At 36.6% G+C, this 23,268-nt stretch overlaps 1 protein-coding gene across 2 annotated transcripts in view; it reads left to right on the top strand.

Moving 5' to 3' along the window:
* The first annotated feature begins 20,630 nt into the window (after positions 1–20,630).
* CYSLTR1 (cysteinyl leukotriene receptor 1) overlaps positions 20,631–23,268 on the top strand; it is a 34,543-nt gene continuing 31,905 nt past the window's right edge. The window contains exon 1 of one of the 2 annotated variants that reach the window (XM_072430000.1): positions 20,631–20,764. The gene's annotated coding sequence lies outside the window, so the exon portion shown is untranslated. The remainder of the gene's footprint in view (positions 20,765–23,268) is intronic. The other variant, XM_072430001.1, reaches the window with a different exon arrangement.

Consider the following 23,268-nt stretch of genomic DNA (forward strand, 5'->3'; position numbering starts at 1 on the left):
GCACTACTAACATCAAAACAAACCAAGGTCTTTCATTCTGAATTGGAGGTCAAGCTATCACCATACTCACAGGCAGGTGGTGGACCCTCCATTGTAATAGACCACTTAGAATTCATGTGAAACGGACACAGAAAGCCAAGCTCTGGTTTCAATAGCACAACCTACAATAAAATTGATCTTTGGGAGCCGGTGCCCAGGTTGCAGTCCTCGTAAACACAGGAGCTGGTAACAGAACCAGGGCGAAGAAGCCAAGGCAAAATTCAGAAACGTTCAAAAATGTAGACCTGGGATCAGAATTCAGAGAAACAAGGCACAAGACCAAAATTCTTATCAGGATAGGCCACATTCAGAAGCAAATCCTGTGTTGTACCTGGAATTTTGCAGCTAATTCTGCACCAAAAAAAATCTCTTAGATATTACAATCTAATGTTTATTTCAGGGTAAAGCCATGAGAACCAGAATTCATTTTTTTTTTTGATAAGCAGGACATATTTTCAAATGCATAATTACCTAATAATTAAAATGCTGGCTCATATTTTATAATTTATATATTAGGCACTGTTGTGGCTTTTAATGAAACACTGACACATTCTGGTTTTCATCTATTTCTGCAATATGCAATTAAAATATTTTCCCTAAAAAATAGGCAAGCATCCATTTGAGTTTTTTTTTCCATCAAGCTTAAGTATTTGTTCAGGGCTGCAAAGTAGTGTAATTTTTATGTAATGGTCAAATGATCCAAGAAAGGTTTTTTCTTTTTTGACTTTTGTGTGCAGTGCCAAAACAATTTCACTTTTTTCTGGCATTAATCCATAAAGTAGCAGGTGCGATAAGACTTAAGAAGAGCTGTCATTATTATAGGAAATTCTATTGTAAAGGACATCTATTATGATTAGCCGTTTTTTGTTTTTTAATATAAAAGTTTAAAGCCCCATATCCCTTACTAATTAAAACACACACCCATTCCAATAAAACCTTCCTGAGCAAGTTAGGGCTTCAAGATTGCACCCCCTGCAGATGGCACTTCATTTTCTTAAAGTACCAGCATCTGCACATTTTACAGCTAGCAGCAGTGAACGTTAGCCCCTATTCACTCTCTATGGAGCTGCCGCTGGGAAAAACGTTCAAGAGGCAGCAGTGCTCTAGAATGAGAAATCAGTAAACCGCTAGTGTGAACACAGCCCCATGCATGTCCTTTTTTTACATATTTACTGTTTAATATGTGTTATGTAATAAAGTCGAATATTAAACCCTATTTATACTAGTACAGGCTTATGTGATTTCTAACTTTTTTAAAATTTGAAGCTTTAATTAATATATAAAGAGATCCTGGCATAGTTTAGCTACCTATTGTTTTGGAGAAACAATGTTTTGGCTAGTCTGCCATTTCTGCTCCTGCAGTTGTCCTCCTGTTACACGAGTTTTGGATGGAGGTTACAAGTGGCCACTTATGCAGGTTATGTGGTTATTTCCACTTATGCAGATTATGTTCCCTGTAATCAACATTAGGCTGCCCTCTGAGCAATTGCATGGAGTTTTCACTGGAGTACATGCTGGTAGGTCAGCCGTGGCCAGAAGAGATCAGTGCATGACAAAAGACTAAAGCAATTAAAAGCATTCAACCTCTTAAACTTGCAATTATGATGCACATTTGGCAAATAAACTGGTTTTATTACATCTGTGACTAATCAGTCTTCTTCAAGTTATCATGCTAAAATACAGCATGGGTATCAAACAAAAATAGTGTAGGCTTCTAATGTTAGGCTCCAAGCAGGATCAAGGTGGAAAGTGCTGCATCTGCACCATGCCATTAGAGAAATGGATGGGCCCAGGACAAATGATTGTGCCCTTTTTAATAGAGCAGAATCCCGGCCAACAGTCCTAATGAGATATATGCCCATGGCTAATCTTAGTAATGTCAGATTAGTCTAATAGAGTTCAGCTTGATTTAGATAAAAAAAAAAACATTTGTCTGTGTATTATTTGTATTTATTGAGAAATTGTGCATGTGCTCGGCTGTCAAAGCAAACTCCGCCTTGAGTCTTGAGTCTCCGTCTCTCCCGAGGAAGCCTACTGATGAAACGTGTCAGGGGTGAGATAATTTGTATGGACATTTTGTCTCACCTAAATAGGAGTTTTGTTTCTGGACTTAATTAAATTGATACAGATACATTTCTGTATTTGTTTATGAACGCTGCCTTAAAATCCTTCTTGCTTGATACTATGTACACACGTGCAATAATTGTCATTGAAAAGGATCTTTCACGATCCTTTCCAACAACTAACGACTGCACGATGCATGATCGAGTGTTGTACATACAGCACTGTTCTGCTCTATGGAGAGGGGAGAGGGAGAACGACGGAGCAGCACCCTGCTGCACTCTCTCCCCCTTCACTTCCAATACAATGTTTCATCGTCCGTGGATCTGTCGGGACAGTCGCTCGGACGATGAGCCCTGTACACATGCCAGATTCTCGTCCGATATCAGCCCTGATCAGATTATCAGACGAGAACCATTGCACTTGTGTACCTAGCCTTACCCTTGTATGAATTTCTCAATTTTTTGTGCTTTACGTAACTAAGGGCTGGCAAATATTTACCAGGAAAGAGGATATTTTTACCTAATTCTCCCTCTGGATGTATATTTTGTAAAGATATCTGTACATTCATGTTTGGTCATTAAATATGTAAGAACGAAATGAATGCTTTGGAGTACTGAATTGCTTTTTCTCAAAAAATTGTCAGCTTATATTTTGAAAGTAATGCATTCCCTGTTTGACTGGAGGCAAATCCACAAACCAATTTTAACGTAAAATTTTTAACGTAAAAATAACAATAAGGAATAGCAAACATGTAAATTCAATGTAATTTAAAAATTTACATAAAAAAAAAAAAAATTTAAGTTGAAATTCAATGACAATTTCATAATTGTCATTGAATAACCCAAAACAAATGTCTGCTGAACGTACTGCTGGGTAACTGTAACAATGTGGTTGTACAGCAGTGCTGATTAGTTGGAGGAAGTCATGTTGGAAAACAGATTTACCATAATTTGCAGGTTTATTTATTATTTCATCCCTATGCTGAGCTAGTCTAAGGCTGAATTCACACTGGCAGTGAAGTTGCGTTGTATTTACCGCTTCCTCATGCCAGGAACCATTGGCTCTCAGGTAGATGCTACATGTAGTGTCTACCTACGGCAGCCCCATAGAAAATGAATAAAGATTGCAGTGAACGGTACTAGTACCAGACGCTAGCTATCACATGCACCCAGTTTTTTTTCATTACTGTGCTAGTCACACGAAGCGGCGCAAAAATGCACGACTCAGGCAGGTGTCAACTTGCCCTAAAGAAGCATTCGTATTGTGAATAAAACCGAATCCCTGACCACTTTTGCAATTATGCATGCATGAATAAAAACCTTGATTTGTCTCAATTTTGCTTCCTAAGATTGCACTGCAGGGACAGCATGTTTTTTGTTTTATTTATTTAAAACCAGCAATGATATGTCTGCAGGTTTCTCTGCCTATTATTTAGAATTTTATATTCTGAAGCTGTTTTTACTGGGGATCTGCAAGCGCATGGTGAGGAGCATTCCCTATTCCAGGCCCCATATTTTACTAGGGCCCAGAAGCCTATTTAGTGTACCCTGTACTAGGCAGGAGGTGTGGCTGTAGGTCAGTCTATATGTTTGCTGCAAAAGAAAAAAAAAAAGAAAAAGATCATTTATTTATGCTTTTATTTTTGTTTATTAACTTTTTTCTGTTGCTGCAATGGAAGATTCCTTACTTTTGTTGTTTTGCCCAATAAACACAGGCAGGAGGTCTAAAGCAAACTTTCTGCATGGATACTTCTTTTTGATGCTCCCTCACACCCTATCATTTTCTTTTTAAACTCTTAAAACCATTTTTATCCTAAGTTGACTAACATTGAGTAAACATTATATAAAAAAGACAACAATGGCTTTAAGGAAGATTTTATATATTGCAAACACATCTGACGTTATTTATGGCTGTGCCAATCATATCTTTGGACATAACTTGTTAACAATTAGAATTGTTTTGAACAACAAGGTACCCTGTCCAGCAAGTACAACAATCTGGGGTTTGTTGAAATAAAAGCAATCACTATTTATGCGGGTAGTTAGTTGCAAAACATATCATTGTCTACTGATTGGATTTGTTTTGGTGTCTAATAAACACGTATGTTGAAGACCATGTGTAAGTGTAGGCAATACTGAGATTGTCATTGAGCCTTTGCATCTGGATAGCACCTTTATCCCTTGCAGGTCTGTTTATTTGCTCAAATCTTGCTATATAGTTAATCCACTAAAACATTTGTTTCTAAAAGTAGATGTAAACATGGAAGAGCATTTTTTACAGACTTTTACTTTCAGGTAACCTTCCTGTGTTGGATTTAAACAAGTAACATGGGACACTCTTTTTACAAATACCAAGTACATATACAAAATTGTTTTCAGATCTGTTCATTGCAATGCATTGCAACTCATGCTGCATTATACTGACCATTAAATGGCCATTATATTGTATGGCATATCAAGGCCAACACTTAAGTAAACAAATGCAGCTATTAAACCCCAATAAATCATATTTTTGTTTTGGGGTTTAGTTATTCCTCAATCACTTATATTTAAGTGTGTGAATTTAATATAGTAACAGATGAGAACCTGTTGCTGATGGCTTGTTTGGGAGAGTCCCCCTTACTTTGCTCTGATAACAGTTTGTCATGCAGACAGATCCTGAAAAAATTCCAAGCAATTAGAAGCTGGCGTGGGTGTGCCGTTCCTCCTAAAAAAAATGTTTCTGCTGCGGATAATGGATGTCTGGGGGGTCTCTCCAAGTGGGTTGTCAAGTTACTTGAACAAGGGGATCTCAAATGCAATATTGCCAGAGACACACATAATAAGCATTGAAGGTAATGCTCCATAAAGCGACATGAAAGGATCAGAGACTAGGTGCAAGCTGCAAAAGATGATCAGAGACTACAGGTATATTACTAAATATGTAATATGGTCGGGTTCTGCAAACATGCCATATAAGTTGTCTAATGGGAGACATGCTTTCAGAGACATTCATAGACTGATATCACATTATATGTTGGGGACCACAGCTATTCTAGTTCCTGTAATTTTTCATACATTCTTTGTACATTCTTTTCATACAGCTTTGTCTATTCAGTTGTGTACCTTAGCAGATCAAACCTATTAAAAAGTGATTATTAAATAATAATAAGCAATGGTTCCCAGGATGACTGTCAGATCTCTAAGTCCTACAAGCCACATTTGTTGTGAAAGGTATACACATACTGCAAGGGAAGTGGTTCATTTTTAAGGTTAAGAAATAATACCTAGATATATTTTGTTGATCTTAAAATGTTTGTTATCTTTATGATTGTTATCTACAAATTAGTTAAACAGGAAAGTTTAGAAACTAGAAAATGCACGCTTATGTCTCAATGTTACCTTCACATATGTCATGCAAAGTGCACGTTTACCAGGTACTTTTATTAGAATTTTTTTCTTGCCATTACATGTCATCCTTTTTTTAGTTAGCTATTGCAGTAAACAGACTTCCATTTGCAAAATAAAATTATTTAAAATTATTCCCACAGCCATGTAAAAAAGAATGACCAGGTGCTTTTATTTGATAGGGTTTTACATATCAGGACATCCAAGCAAATTTTAAAATTGTTTAAATCCAACCTCATGTGTAAAACAACACACAACGGATTCCACTGTGTCATCATTTATGTATCACAAATAAAGCCAAAATGTGTGAAAAACTAAGTACACCCCATGATTTAATAGCTTGTGGAACCATCTTTAGCAACAATAACTTTAAGCAATCATTCTGTATGACTGTATCACTCTCCCATAGTTGTAGAGGAACTTTTTTTTACAACATTGCTTTCCTTCATTGAGGTTTGCAGGAATTTGTTTATGAACAGCTCCCGCACTTTAGGTTGATGTCTGGACTTTGACTTGGACATTGCGCCACCTTGATTTGAGCAAATAAACAGACCTGCAAGGGATAAAGGTGCTATCCACATGCAAAGGTTTAATGACAATCTCAGTATTGCCTACACTTACACATGGTCTTCATTTTTTAGTTATTCTATTGTGGATTTGCTGGTCTGCTTGGGATTATTGTCTGGATTATCTGACCTTTGTGATGGAATGTTATTACTCTTTACTTACTGAGTGGTTCTTGCCATAATATGGAATAGAACAATAGTCAAATTGTTTTTTTTTTACTGTAAAGGACTGTTTACCAATGTTACCTCTGCACAATACAACTGATGATCTCAGACACAAGGAAGCAAGAAATTCCAGGAATTACAAAGCACTCCTGTTTAGAGAAAATTAGGCAAAGAATGCTAATCAATGTGATGCTATATATCATATTTTGGGGAGTCAGAGACAATAACAGACAATAAAGGATATTTACAGATGTAAAGCCTATGGCTTCAGTATCCCCCTTCCCCCTGTGTGCCCCCTTATATATAATATATAATATTATATATAGAAGTATTTTCTGTTATTTTAAAATATGTTTAAAAAAAAAACACAGAGCTGCACATGTTCAGCATATGATTCCAGGATATGCTGGCTATCTCTCAGTGTTGCGTTACATCATCATAGTCAGTGGATCAGGTCAATTTATTGCAGAGGAGACATCTGCCGGGCACAGATTTTTTTGAAAGAAAGGGTTTAGTTCCATTATAGTCAGAGGATCAGCACAGCAGAAACACTAACCAGGCAAGCTGTACTTTTTAGAACCAGGTCAGAAATGATAATGCTCACACCAGTGAAAAGTCTACTTTAAACAACAGATAGGGTTTCCTTTTATCTTACAAAAAAAAGGAAGAAAACTTTCCTCCTCCTTGTTCCAGCTACCACCACTAGCTCCTCAATGCAGTACAAAGCCATGCGGCAGTCCCGAGATGATAAACAAATGTATGTGAATCATTGACCAACGTTGAATTTATATATCAATCAACTTTCCCCCTCGTGAAAAAAAAATGCCCCTCTTGCGCATGCTCGATATCGGGCATGTGCAGAAGGAGCAGCCAAGGGATGCATAACGTAGGTATTCCGGGAGGCTCTGCAACCCTATTCAGTCTTGATCATCAAAACAGGAAGGGGAGGTTCTGCATTTTTTTTTTTCTTTAAAAAAAGGGTGTTGCACTTAAAAAAATGTTTTACTTTATATAGAAGGGTTGTCTACCCTTTTATGTAAAGAAAATTTTGGAGTTTAGGTCTGCTTTAAGAATTCTTTTAGTTATCCAATGAGAGGATTTTTTTGTCATGTAAATGATTCCTCTGGAACTGGTGTAAACATTTGTAAATATTTTGTGAGCATATGGATTGAGATTCATCCAGCAGCTCCATTATGTTTTTTTCTTTTTTACCGGTTTACTTTGCAGTTAAGGCACGCCTTTAATATTAAACATTTGGAATCCAAAACACGTATGTCCCGGTTTGCATTTGTGTTATTTCCTTATACTTGTAACCAGCTGAATTGGCATAGTACATAAACTAAGCTTAAATACATAGTAACTTCCTTAATATAAAATATGAAATAAACATTTCTTAAGCTTGCATGTTTAAATAGGCATTTTCATATAAACCTTGAGATACATATGGTGGCACATAGGATACAAAGCTAAAAGAAGTTAGCCTACTTTCCTGGGATGTCATGGGAGTAGAATAAAGCTGACTATCCCAGGAGATGGTTTTATTGTTGGTAGAACTTTAGGGGTGGAGACAACCCCTAGTTTGTGCACCATACCAACAGATAGTACAATAGAAACTATATACCACTTTCCCAAACTGGGGCAATATTGTAATACTCAAGGCCCCTCCTAAAAAAAAAAAAAGAGAATCAACCACTTCCCCTTCTTCATGCTTCTATTGCCTGCATTCTATGCTTTCCAAAGTCTAAAACATTTTTTTACCCTGAGGGCCATTTAAGTTGAATAATTTAGCAGATAGTTACAGGCCATGTAACTTTGCATTGTGTCATATCCAGTGGCCTCATGCATTGTGATAAATAGTCAGATTACACAGGATTATGAATATACACATTTATGTTGTAATACCAGTAAACTTTCTATTTTTCATTTCCAATGCCAAAGTATAAATTATTATTTTTTGTTGTTGGTTAGCAATGAGCTGAAAGTTAACCTAGTCTCAGTCTGAGTTGAATGTTATCAATTTTAGTAAAATTGAATAGTACATTTGAAAAATGTTGGCCTGAAAGTGACACAGATTCTCTTTCTTTTTTTGGGTGCTGTGCACAATTTCTGGAAAAATATACTGTTGAGCATTGCTATGCTATGTGTGCCTAAGAACAGATGCCTTGATTTTACCTGAATCCAGGGCCCAGGTTTAAGGACATATCTGACATATGAACGACTCCTAGATACAAACGGGGCTTCCCTGCTCCCTTGTGTGCAGGACAGAGGCTGAATGGGAGGAGGGGGTGGTTTGCATGACTTGCAGAAGAAATCTTTTGCTAAACACAGCTGAGGTTGTGGGTGATCTTAGGGACTGAGCTGTTCTGCAACATATTGTAACTCTTTAATGACCAAGACAAACTCTGTGGTTGTTTCTTTTTGCATGTCAAAGCACAGCTTGCTCCAGAAGTTATTAAATGTCTAGACTCCATAAAGTTTTTTTTGCTTTGTTTGTGATTAACTCACAGTGAGGATTTTATACAGTAACTGACACCATGCTGTCTAATAATATGTTGAGACAAACATCTGTCCTAATTGCATTTATTAAAATAATGTACCTGTTCTGACTTACATACAAATTCAACTTAAGAACAAACCTACAGTCCCTATCTCATACAGTATGTAACCCGGGGACTACCTATAGTTCTGTTTTAAGAGCACTTCCTGTAGCAGGCAGGCAAAGCAAAGCTGTCCCCACAAATACTAGCAGTGTTGTCAGCATGTTGTGCATGACTTTTCAGTTGGCTGCAGGGCTGAATATTGAATTGGATTAGAAAGGCAGCTCAATGGGCAATTGGAAGAGGTTGTGCAACCTTGCATTTATTAAAATAATGTACCTGACTTACATTACTCTTTCATACAATTACAAATACATTACAATTACATTACAATTACAAATTAACAGTTTGTTAACAATAGTACTACAAAATAAAAAAGTGCGGATAGAGAAGTTCCCAGCCCAATGGCAATATTGTTTTATTATTGCTAGTAACTATATATATATATAAATATAGATATATATATATATATAACATTTGTCCTAGCAAAAATTTAGCATTACCATCCCATTAAAGAACCTCAAACACAGTGATAACCTGAAAGCCTGAATCTTACATAAAAAGTTTATTTTTATATATTTTACAGAAATTATAACTAGACTCTATTGAGTAAGATAAAAAGCAGGTAAAGGTTTTAAAACCCAATCATTTTTGACAGAAATACATTTCAAAATATGTAAAAAGCACCAGGAACTAGGTTAACATTTAAATTACTACAGTTCACTTTGAAAAACCAATCAGGCACAAGGGAAAGTGAAAAAAAATATTTTTGATTGAACATTATTGGCTGTTTGAAGTGAGCTCACCTTATTCACTGCCAGTGTATTGTCTCTATGAGCCCGCTAATATTGTTTAGTCTGCTATAGTTTTGTTCTAAGCATACATAAAGTTTTTATTATTCTTATTATTATTATTATTATTATTATTATTAATAAAGGAAAATTAAATTATTTAAGTACCAATAAACCCTGCTTTTTAGAAGATAGTAAGTTGGTTTTCTCTGAGTCACAGAATAGGAATTTTCTATTTCTGATACATAAATGAGTAAAAGGATTGCCTGAACATTTATTTGGTTTACTAGGAAATGCTCATAGTGAAGTCAGTGTTAAAGTTCAGGCCATGGGTTTACATTCTCAGGAAAATAAAATGGACTTTTAGAACTGGCATTTTTGTCATATGATAGATGTGACGACACTTAATTCAGTAGAGTCTAATTTCTGAAATAACATTCTGACGTAAACAAATGGAGGAGCTCCAAACCTACCCTTTTCTTAGTGATAACTGAAATACCCCATTATAAATAAAGCTGTATTCAATTAGTTCAATAAGTGACACTCAGAATGATCGTTTGGGACCAGTTTGGGTGGCAAATAGTTGTCGTACAGCTCTATGTGTGTGTGGGGGGGGGGGGGTGTGTGAAAAAGATGAGCAGGCAGTGCCCAATTGTGGAGCTAACAATAGCAGTCAGTTAGGGTTGGTTGTTTAGTGATCCCTAAATACCACTGCAGGAAACCTGTATTATTGCTGTTTTTTTTTTCCCAAAGAACATTGCTGGTGCTGAAAATGTAGCATTTCTATGGGGTGTAAGTCTACTAACAAATGGAATGTGATCTGTAGATGAATCCTGGTAGAGATAGACACCCCCTGGCTCTTATATTTCCAGGGAACCTATACAAGAGAGCTTCTGTGAACAAATCCTGCCTCTGCTCATGTGTTCCAGTATTTCAGAATATAAAATAAAGAAAATCCAACAGTAAAGAATGGGATCTTCTTTATTTTATTGGTGTTTGGCCAAACCCAACCGTTAAAGCTTAAATTTAAATAAACATAGGTGAATATTTTTACACTTTAATATTTATATTCTCTGGTTTCTACTTAGCCTTCTGTGTAGATTTGTGATATATCTAAAAATGATTTATCTGTGAGTTTTTGGCTTAGTAACCAATGCATGTGCAGCTATGTGTTTGGTGCCAAGATACCGGGCACATCCCAGCTTCAAGGAATGGTTGAACTCCTTGGTGCCTGCATGGGAGCCACGTCAACGTGACCTGGCCAATTTAGATGGCCAAAAATCGGAACAAGGAAGAGAAGAATTAAGAACATGGCAGTGCCAATGAAGTAACCAGAATGTTGCTAATTTAGTTTAGTTTTACGGGAACTGAATAATGTTGATATTCTATTAAAATTTTGTTGCTGAGATATTTAGAGATTGGGTGTTTTAGGTGGCTAAGAACCATAGGAACTGACAAGTGTTATTGTACTTGCAGGATATTTGGAGCTTTTGTGCAAGGACTGTGCAAGGCAGGGGCTGTAGTGTTAGTGTGTGGAGCTGTGTTGTAAAGCAGTCATTACCATTATTTTGGAGCACATTGTACATTGATGGAGTACATTATGGGTTTGTTGTACTAGATTATTTTATAGTGTAGCATACTTTACAGTAAACATTGAGCAGCATTGCTATTGGTGGTTAGCATGTTATATTACCCAAGGTAAACACAATCCAAGCAACACTATTACTACACCTATAGGTTTTTACATTTTTAGGTGAACCATTTTTAGGTGAAAAACACAAGCCATTTATGGTGAGTTTTAATGGCTGGCTATACATATGGTTATACATGTACATATTTTCAAATGTATAATTGTTTCAGAGCATAGAACTGACCAAAAGGTTTTTGCCTGGAAATCCCAACTGTTAAAAAATCACTTATCTAATCCTCTTTCACTATCTGCCAGGACCACAGAGGTCCAGTGGGAATTTTTAAGAATGACCAAAGGAAAAATGTGATTATACTGCTAACTTCTGTTTTAAGGGCTATTACATACAAATGTTTCATAAAAAACACAAAGGTATGTAACATTTAATACCATCATGATACATTAATTTGTGTTAGATCCATGGAATAACTTTTATGCAATATTTAACTTTTTGCTTAGAGTATACCTTTAACTGTATATTAACTGTAAAGAGTGAAAGTCGCCTTCCCTGTTCATGACAAAATGAAAGTGTCTTTGTAAAGGGCTCATTATGCCAGTAAAAGTCATTAAGTTAGCACTGCTTGGGTATATTTTAGGCAGCCACATTACCTGGTACTTTCAGGTATAGGAAGCATGTAATTAGGCACTGTTAGTCCCCTAGGTGACAGCCTGACATGCACCTTGCAGAGAAGACGGGGCAGGTTGACCCTGAGATCCCCAACCCAGGCCACGGTGTAAACCTACATACACACGTCCAATTGTTCTTTCCGGATAATCGGCTCAGGGTCGATATCGGGCGAGAATCTGGCGTGTGTGCAGCGCCCGTTGTTCATCGTCTGAACGACCTTCCTGGTGGATCCATGGACGATGAGCAACGAACGATCCCAATGCAAAGGGAAGGGGGAGAGCATGCGGCAGGGTGCCGCTCCATGGCTCTCCCCCTCGCCTGGGCATAGAGCAGAACGGCTCTGTATGTAAAGCACTCGTTCATGCATCTTGCAGTCCTTATCATTGGAAAGGATCATGAAAGATCCTTTCCAACTACAATAGTTGCACGTGTGTATGCAGCTTAACGGTGTCAGGACAATGGACCACAAGGGAGACCTAGGCTCTCAGTGATTTGTAGCTTCAAGATAAGAATAGACAAAAGAGAAGGGACCCATAGGAAAGGAACTTCAGGGCAGGAACTTGTTTGTGTTGAGTTTGAAGATTGTCGCTTTAATAGGAAGACCCACACAAAAGGAGAGATGCTTCCTTTTTTTGTCTATAAGGATGAGAATTTCAGCAAAATAATAAAGGTTAGCTGTTAGTGCTGTCTGCTGTTCTAATACTCACTCCTAATGTCTGAGTTCCAATAAATTACCCCTAAACTAAATATTAAATAGAAAGGAAGAGAATATAGGTTTTTTTTGACTAAATAAATTCACAATGAGTTAAATGATAGCAGCAACAACTTTGTGCAAAAATTACCATAATATTATAGACAGTCCCCTTTGCATTGGAGAAATGCAATATTGTGGGGGGTCATTAGTATATACTTCACAAGCACTTTTATTGTAACAAACAGATATGAGAACAGACGCTTGACTGGATTCTAATATTTGAAAACTTAAAGTCTCTTTGGCCCAATGCGTTTCGCCTTACCCCCTCCTTAGGAGAGCTTGAGACACAGATTCTGATAAATTAAGCAAATAGAATACATATATAAGACAAATAAAATAGTCAAATGATCAAGAACTGGGTTTTTTCCCCTTAAAACTGATCATGTATCAAAACAAAGTGCATCATCGTATATACCAACAATAATGGCTGATACTGTCGAACTCCACCATCACATACCACATTCCAGGAGGCTGATCCCACTAGGAAAAATTGTTTAAAGGAAACATTTTTGGGTATCAGTATAACATCATAACAGTATAACATACAATAAAAAGGTCTTAAAGATTAAAGCATATCTAGGAAATTGGTCGTACATTATAATTGGGGTCTTACCCCATTACCCCGAGTCTAAATATGTGTAAGCCCTCTATTATTTTTTATGTCACACTACAAAGAAGAGCAGGGAAGATTCAGGGACACAACTGGTAGGCAACTATTAAGTGGCAAACCCCTTTCTTGACAGATTTATGGCAAGCAAAAAAAGCACTCCCACTGCTTTATAAAAGACTTCCTAAAAGAGTTAATAGTGCAGTGGAAACCAAACACTTTGCATACCATATGTTTTGCAATTTTGGAGCACATCCAATGTGACTAGAGGATTAGAGCTGCCAGGTTTTGTTTCCTGCTATGATGCACCTCCAGGCTTCAAAAATCTGCTGAAACCAGCATGCTTGTTGTGACTTGCTTAGCAAAGTCTGTGTTGACCTTGAGGTTTAAAACTTTCTCTCTCTTTGGAGATCATATATCACATGGGAAAAAATCCCTTTTTCCTTATACATGACATACTTTTTTCATTAAACCTAAGTGCATATTCTTTAAAAGTGCACATTTACTTGCAATGTGAACGATCTCCAATCCAGTGTTTCTTAACCTTTTTAACATGGAGGGACCCCTTGAATTAACTTTCAGGTCTTCAGGGACCCCCTGACATAAATACTATATTAACAGCTCATAGTACATTAGTGTGGTGGTCAATAGGAAGAATTCCTATAGCTGTGCATTGGGAAGAATGTCGCCCCTACAGATAGCCAAAATGATAATTAGCATCAGGGAAACTGGCCTGAGAGTAAAAAACTGCTTATTGCCCAAGGAACCCTGGTTGAGTAACACAGCTCTAGTTCTTCTGTATATCAATCCCACTGTAATAGACTTAGTAATATAATGCATCTGCTTAGTGTTCTTTTATGTCTTGTATGTGTAGATAATGGTACAAATGAGTAAGTATTTTTAAATGACCACTTACATCAATGTTCCGGTACTAGAAACCTCATGTTTGATCCATTTACAAAGTATCCTTCTTTAAAGGATATTGCACATAACCCACAAAACATCTTTGCATATTATCTTAAAGCAGATCTCAGCACATAAGCAAAACTGCTCTTCAGTATTAATCTTGTTTTGCCTAAGTGTGACATGTATAACTACACTTCTTAACTTCCCCTCCCCTCACATGTTTTAAATATTATCTAAACAGCTATAGTTACTATGTCTTCCCTAAAAAAAACAGAGAGATAATGCACAACATATTGTGGACAAGGAATAGTCAGCAACATTCTCATTGAAAAAAACAATAAAAAGGTGCATGTCAGACTACTGCTGTAATGGGACCTATATGCACATTGATTAAGCCAGGCAGAATGCTTTGACCTAAGACCTAAATTCTGTCCAAAATATCTATAGTATTGAAATATATATAATTTATATATAAATCATTAAAAAAAATAATTTAATCTATAAAAAGAGATAAACTTAATTATTTTTCCAACATTTCTGACTTATTCTCTAGTCACCATTACTACATATTGTACAACACTTTTCCATCCATGGTTAGCACTTTTTATTGCCATTTGATATTACTGGAAGGGGCAATAGATAATGTGCTTTATCAAAACCAATGATGAGGATGTGAATTATAATATATTATATTTTTGTACCTTGTCACATATGTTAACCTGAAATAGAGTTAAGAAGTTTTGAGATATATATATATATATATATATATATATATATATATATTAGCCAAGCTAGGATTCTAGCAGTTAAGCAGTAGATTTCCACATGTTATACTTTAATTACCATCCTTGATGTTTATTCCTTGTGATTTTAGGGCAATCTCATCTGTGCATGAGAACAAGCTGAGAACTAGAAAAAGCAAACTACCTATTTATTCACCAACAACCTGCATGGTGATAATGCCCATATAGAATGTAAAGTATGTATATGGGTTACTCTTACAATCAGAAGAAGTAGTATAATATAAATATTCATTAATACATTATTAAATGTAAATTTTCAGATACAAGAAAGGTAAATACCAGATTTGATTTTAATGTGCATGCTTCCATTACAGTATGATGAAAACAATGTTGCAATGTACATAGTTATCAGAATTGTCACTAGAGATGAACGAGCAAAATGTTTAATTTTGATCTCGCAGCGAATCAGGCCTTTCTCGCTTGCAGATCATGTAAGCGTGAACAGCATTGAGATTTGCACGAGGTCGTGTTCTCGACAAACTCAGATTATCTCTCAATGGGGAATCTCAATTGAGAGTTCATCTGGAGTTCGCCTGCAGTCACAGCTGATTAGAGGCACCCGCGTTCCTCCAATCAGCTGTGACCGAAGGTTCCCATGCTCCCAGGGCTGTATTTATCAACTAAAAGTACAGTCCGGTGACCGTGAGAACTAAACTCAGATGAACTCTCAATGGAGAAATTTCATTGAGAGTTAATCTGGAGTTCGCCTGCAGTCACAGCTGGTTGGAGGCACCCACAGGTTCCCACGCTCCCCGGGCTGTACTTATCAATAATAAGCTTGGGAACCTGCTCAATGAACTTCGCAAAATTGGTTCGGTGAAATTTCGCGGACCCATTGGAAGTTCATTTCTCGGAGAAATTTTTGCAAGAATGTCAGAGGCATTCTCGCTCATCCCTAATTGTCACCGCTGATTCACAGACCTTTGCCAGTCAGTCCGCACATATCAACTGCTAAAAATACAAATGCTTTAGCAGGAAAGTTTTTATAAAATTATGGTTATTTTATTTGTGTATTTAGCTGTTTGCATGGAGACCAGATTTAAATATAAATATACTGGAGCATTTTCCTGGCAATAAAATTATTTCCTCTAAATGAACAGTTTATTATGTTTTATGGTTTGTAGTCTCTGAAAAGTTACTGAAAAGGACATGTAAAAATTCCAGTTTTAGTACACTAAAGATTTTTTTCAATCATGTCCAAATTTATTATTTTCAGAGCTAAATATACCCCTTTGAACTCTAAATTTGTATCTCAGGCTTATGTTTCATCGAAAGAATGATTTTTCATTAAAATTATAATTTGTGCTAAAACTGTCAAAATTAGTCCTAATGCTGCCCTAAGGACTGTTTAGCTTAAAAAAGCTTAAAAAAAAGAACAGAATGGAGATTTGTTAATAAGCAAAGCCAATTCTCAACATTACCTTAATGTTTAGTACACACCTGCCATTGCTGTTGTCCAAAATGATCATTTGTCATTATTTTGGATAACAGTTTACAAACAATGACTGTACAGTCAGGTTTCTTGGTTCTTAGCAGAGTGTTGTACTGTAATCCCTATTCTACATTTGCTGTTCTTTACCACCAGGGGAGCTGCAATTTTTCTTAAAACTTTTGCTGACACAGCAATATTTTACATTTTTCACACACACGCATTAGAATATATATATTTTTGCCCTAACAATTATTTTTTAGCCCTAACAATAAAAAGAAGATGATCATTTTTTTTCTGCTCTGTATTTAGGCAACTGCTTATAAAACTTGTTTTCGGTAAACAATACTATTTTTGTTACCAAATGTTATTGTTTTTGGTAAAACAATAACATTTATTATAGTGCGCAAAAACACAATAAAAAATTCAAAATTGCATAAGCCACATGAAAAGGCAGCAGATTATGATATACAATATTGTCCACAGGCAAGGATTTAAGAATTTTTACAGATTATAATTTTACCTAAATAATAGCCATAGAATGATTTCTTTCACTTTGACACGCATAGCCATAAGCAATATGTAAAAGGCAATTTTATGTACACAGGTGTGTCATAGTTATGTATATTTTACAATATTTGTATAGGGACAGTGGTGGGACATTGGTATGTGATCTCTTTGTGATCACTGTTTGCTATCCTGTCTTTTTTTGGATTTATTTGCATTTCTATTCTCCCCAGGGTTCTAAAGCACTTAGGACTGAGTTGGCAGTTTTAAAACCATTTAGATCACTCTTACACAAAAGCCAGAAGCATGCAGACAAAATTTTAAACAAGGGTATGGCTGCTTTGAGTTATGTTAACCCTCGCCAATGCCATAATGGGCCAGATTTAATAAAGCTCTCCAGGACTGGAGAAAATAGACTATCATGTGAGACCCTGAGTGATCCAGCAAACCTGGAATGGATCTGGTCCCAGATTGAAACCATTTGCCAACTAGTAGCAAATGATATTTAGGAGATTGATTCTGGGTTTGCTGGGCCGTAAAGGTTTTTCTATGATAGTCTTCTCCAGTCTTGAAAATCTTTAATAAATAATCCCCAATGTGTATGGCTCATGTGAGCAGACAAAGGGTTAATGCTTTTTGGTGCATACATTTAATGGTTGCACACTCTCCCGTATCCCTTATCTTTGTGTCCCTTCTATTTTTGTTTTTCTGCATTTCATGAATGTGTGTAGTGGAGTGCTGGGCTCAAAGTTTGGTGAAAATACATTGTATGATTATATTAGAATGGCAGCCCTGTATTGTCCGGTGGATCCTCAAAAAGGTCCCTGAGGGAATTAGATTGTGCATAGAAAACAAATAAAGTAATACGACTCATGTATTAGTCCTGATAAAAATACATTTGTCAATAAAAGAGTCTATTTACAGTTGACAGCACACACATTGCGGGGGTCAAACCCAAACACTGCTTCCGCAGGGCTTTGGAAGGTTGTTTAGCCCTAAATTTATATGTATTTATAATGTATATCCATTCAATGTATATAGTACATTGAATGGCTATACAAGGTACAAGTAATTGTACTTGTAAAAGAACAAACAAAGGATCGTATCAGGTTTGAATAGGAATGTAACTAGAACTTTTCAGACAATTGTTTGAAGGGTTGTAACAACATGCATTTGTCTAATATAGGTTGAAGAATTTCCCTCCCAGCTTTCAGGGGCCTCTTCTTAACCTTTCCCAACCGTGAAATTAGTCTATATTCTATCAAGAGTTAAAGCCAGCGAGCAGTGAGATCACCCTCTTTTTTTTTGCCATTTACCGCAGGCTACGTCACCTGATCAAGAAGCAGGAAGCTTAGTTCTACTTTTATTAAGTTGTGTTAACTCTTATGGAATGTCTTATGGTGAGTTATCTCCTTTGTACTAAAGCTTCTTTGTAATCTGGAGGACTAGATAAGCCAATCAATTTCCTTAGCAGAATTTTAGACCCGACCCTAAAACCATGTTTCCATACCCCATGGTAGAACGGGGACAGGAGTAGTGTTGGTGTTCAAATTCGGGTTGTCCTTATATTTGACCCAAAAATTGCTGTTTGAATTCGGGTAGACCCGACCTGATAAAAAAAGAGATTCGACTGTGAAAATTTCTATTACAAAATGTGGAAAAAAGAATAAAAATGAATGTTAAATTAATTTATTGAGTGTTTGTGTTTATTTACCTAATTATAGGAAATCCTACAATGACATGATATCTCCTACTCTGTAACACACTTTCCAGCATAGTAATATTAAGATATATTTTTCTTTTATCCACTGCGAGAAAAATGTAACAAATGTATCATATTACTGTCTGTGTTACAGAGTAAGAGATACTTGCCGGCCAAGATTGCAGCTGTGTCATTGCATGCAATCATTGAGAAGAGTCTGCGAACCCCGGGGCACTACAGACTAAATAACCTGTAGTGCCCTGGGGATTGTAATGGAACTGCAGAGTTTATCTGTAGTTCAGTTCCCATGGTCACATGCCCATGGGAACTTTGCGGTCACAGCTGTGACTGCTGGCGATCCCCAGACACTAGAGGTTGAATGGGGACAAGTTTCCCCATTCATCACATCTAATGCCCTGTTTCTTGGATAGAGAATATATGTTCCTGGACAGAGTTTCTCTATCCAAGAACACAGGACTCCACAGGACACCACTCATCCCCATTTCCTCAGAGTACAGATTACAAAGACCATTAGGAAAATTATATATACAAAGTGCGAGATAAAAGTTCCCAGAATACTGTCCCGCTTCAATGGATCGTGATATACAGCGCTAGATGTCACCTCTAGTATCACTAGGGAACTAGTCTACTAGTTATTTTTGCCATGAAAAGCTGTTTTTGTTTACATTGTGCATTTTTATGATGTTTTGTTCAAGCTGTTTTGCTATTGACTTATTGTGTAAAATTTTGTTCCAAACTGGAAAACACAACAGCAGGGACCCACCAAATGTTCAAATAAACATATGGGGACAAAGGTATGGGTCACACTCAAACCTACAAGTGCTTCAAGTGGTTTAAAAACAGCAGTCCCACTGCTCAAGGGAAATAAAGCTCAAGGGAAAAAGATTTGAACCAGGAAATGACAGAAAATAAATTCCATGATTGCTTCCAAGCATTAAAATTGCTCAGGTACTCGGTGCATCTACTCTACAATGTAAGGGTCTACAATGAAGGGGAGGAAGCAATATAATTTATAATTTAAAGTGAACCTATCACTAAAAGTTTACTTTACATAAAAGAGTAGACAACCCTTTTTTGTAAGGTAAACATTTACTTTTTTGGCTTACAACCCATTTTTTATCCCCTTCCCTTCCCGCAGTGGCCATAAAGACAGAATGGCAGCGCAGAGCCTTCTGGCTGCTCCTTCTTTGTATGCCCAATCTCTGTTTTTTTCCTACACAGGAAAATAAATGCTGATCTCACGAATGGGAGATTAAGTGAGGTCACAGCAGGCTACGTCACCTGATCTTGCGCCTGCGTGACGTAGCTAGAAAAATAAAAAAGATGGAGGAAGATGGCGGCACCCGGAACTTCTTCTATGTTGGGACAAACCCAAATTCCAAGAAAAACTCCAGAGGGATTGAGGAATCTGTGGAAGTAAAGGTAAGTGAATTGTATTTTTGTTTAGTTCCAATTTGAGTGTGCAGTTTAAAATAAATTCCATTCTTGCATGTTCCCAATAAATTCCATTCCTGCATGTTCCTAAGATTTGAAAAAATATCTTCACTTGCAAAAACATGTCTGCTGAGAAATATGATGATATGATTTCATATTGAAAAAAAATATTCAATAACTACCCAACCATTACTACTGTCAGGGTTCAGCAATGCCCCTGATTTCCAGTCTAATTATAAACTAAATAATTTTGGCTGCCTATGCAATACTTCTACATTTATACTACTTTTCTGTTTGTATAAACACTTTTACTTATAGTGAATTTTTTTTTTTAGTAAGAAGTAATTATATTTGTAAGGTTACACTTAATCTGGGGTTTTAGTAAGTCTGCTCATCAAAAGAAAAGATGCTGTTTAAAGATTTACTGACATCATCTGCATTCCATTGCCAGAATTTGTGAGTGTGAGTGTGTGTGTGTGTGTGTGTGTGTGTGAGTGTGTGTGTGTGTACACTCTCAGCTGGGTGGTGCACATAAAAGGCGTGCTATTTATTCTCTAGAAGAGAAATGCTCACATTACTCTCCTGTTGCTGAGAAGAGACGTAACTTTATTGACTTCCACTTTTCTCACTAAGAATAACATACAGTAAGCATTGCGCAGGCAGAGGACTTTTTCATGGGTAAGTCTGTATTATATATTTATTTTACCAAACAGTTTATATATGTTATATTACGCTGCTAAAATATTTTGAAACCCGAATGCTACTTTATATGGGGAAAAATATTTTAATCTCTTAATAGTTATACGATTTATTGTTCTTGTATTTTTAATCTTAGGGTAGCAAATAGATAATTTTACTAGGTATACCAGGAACTAAGAAAAGCTGCTTGAAAAATGTTCTATACAATGTAAAATGATGGTATACAGCTATATGTACCACAGTGTAAGTGTGCAATGAAATTTATTGGTATTAAAATTGTGTATTTATATAGTGTTGGCACATTACACAGCTCTTTACATTGTCCATTGTCATATTACTAACTGTCACTCAAAGGAGCTCACAATCTGACAATATCTTACAATCACAATGTAAGAATAATCATAGTAAGTATTTCTTCATTTAGTAAACCTAACAAAAATGTTTCCAATTTATTCAGTCTGTGTTCCATACAACCTTTTCCAATTTTATTTGATCCAAACATTGGAGTTCACAGAAATACTTGGTGTTTTTGTTCAATTTTATCTTAATTTGACTGTGGTTTTGAGTTGTTGACCGTAAGCATCTCCTACTTTAAGCCAGATCTTAAACCCGCACCAAAGTTTCACTTGAAAAATTAGTCAGGTCTCTAATACAGAAAGGGAAAGGTGATCTCCCTTCTGCAATAAAACATACTCACCTGGCTGATCACTGTCTTTGTCTGGCAAAATCACTGAGCTGTGGCTACCAGGATTACATTATCCTAGCTTGGCCAATAAAGATGACTGAATATCTAAGCCAGAAAAAAAGAAGACGATGGCACCTGTGACAAAACTGAGACAGGTGAGTCAATTTTAAAAGCTACATTCAGGCAGGTAAGGTTATTTTATAGCAGAAGTGACATCCATGTCCCTCCTGCATTAAAAGACCTACCTGCTCGCAATTCCACTTAAAGCAGAACTTTCATAGAAAAAATACCACTTACCTTTACTAATGAAAAGCCCTTGATCCCTGAACAAACTGAGCCCAGTAGGTCCCACATAATACCAGCTTCTCTCTTCTTTCCAATGTAGACGGGACTTGTCATCTACTTCCCGCTTCTGCTCATGTCACACGATCTTACAATGCGCAGGGGCGAGATTGGGTGATATGAAAATGTAAAAACTTACTGCGTATGCATGAAATCAGCACTTTTTTTTTACATTTCAGGAAAGCCCATTATGATGCATGCCCGTTTTTAGACATGCGCAGAAGTAGATCCCATAGCTTCTGAGATATGTAATATGTGATATATGCATGCCAGGAGGTTGGGGGTTTCACTTCACTGCGGTGATAAAGTCAAAAAAGTTAAAATTACACTAAAAACACATTTTTACATTATATAAAAGGCTTGGCCACCCTTCTATATAATGTTACAAATATTGCAATAAGTCCACTTTTTGTTTTTTTTCCTATACATTGACTTGTATGGGGAAAAGTAAAGGCTGAGACACAACTAACGCACATTTACAGAAATCCCCCAGGGGGTTTAAGTACATCCAAAATTGAGCTATCAATCTTTTCATTGTCTTGACTAATTATATCTGACAGTTGCCGATAGGATGTTCAAAGTAGCTGCTCCAATTATGGTAAATTGTACAAAAGAATGTATGGAGGATCGCATCAATGTTTAAGTGAACATTTTGGACAGATATTTGGAATATTCAAAACAAACATTTTTTTTTTTTTAACAGAACAAATTTCAGTTAGTGTATGTAAACAGAAATGATGCCTCTCTGTATACAGTATATACAAGCATAGTTTATTTATGGATTCATACTTCATTTTTTAAGATGCTTCCAATAACAAAACATTCTGTTGCAAGCTGTCAACTCTTAAGCACTTTCCTGCAATTACCAGGGGCCTTGTAAGCCTGTTGCACAACCTCCTCCAATTGCCCATTAAGCTTCCTTTCTTATCCAATTCAATATGCAGCCCTGCAGCCAACTGAAAAGTCACGCACAACAGGCTGACAACACTGCTAGTATTCGTAGCTATGACTGCCTGCAACAGGAAGTGCTGGTAAAACAGAACTACAGGTAGTGCCCTGGTTACATACGAGATAGGGACTGTAGGTTTGTTCTTAAGTTGAATTTGTATGTAGGTCGGAACATGTACATTAGTTTAAGAAATGTAATAAGGACAGATGTTTGTCTCAACATATCATTAGGCAGCCTGGTGTCAGTTACTGTATAAAATCCTCACTGTGAGCAAATCACAAACAAAGCAAAAAAAAAAGTTTATGGAGCTCCATTCATTGACTTCTGGAGAGAGCTGCCCTTTGATATGCAAAAAGAAACAACTGCAGAGTTTGCCTTGGTCATTAAAGAGTTACAAGAGGTTGCAGAACAGCTCAGTCCTTAAGATCACCCACAACCTCAGCTGTGCTTAGCAAAAGATTACTTCTGCAAGTCATGAGAACCTGCCCCCCTCCCCCATCAAGCCTC

This window comes from Pyxicephalus adspersus, chromosome Z, assembly GCF_032062135.1.
Source record: "Pyxicephalus adspersus chromosome Z, UCB_Pads_2.0, whole genome shotgun sequence".
Lineage (NCBI taxonomy): Eukaryota > Metazoa > Chordata > Amphibia > Anura > Pyxicephalidae > Pyxicephalus > Pyxicephalus adspersus.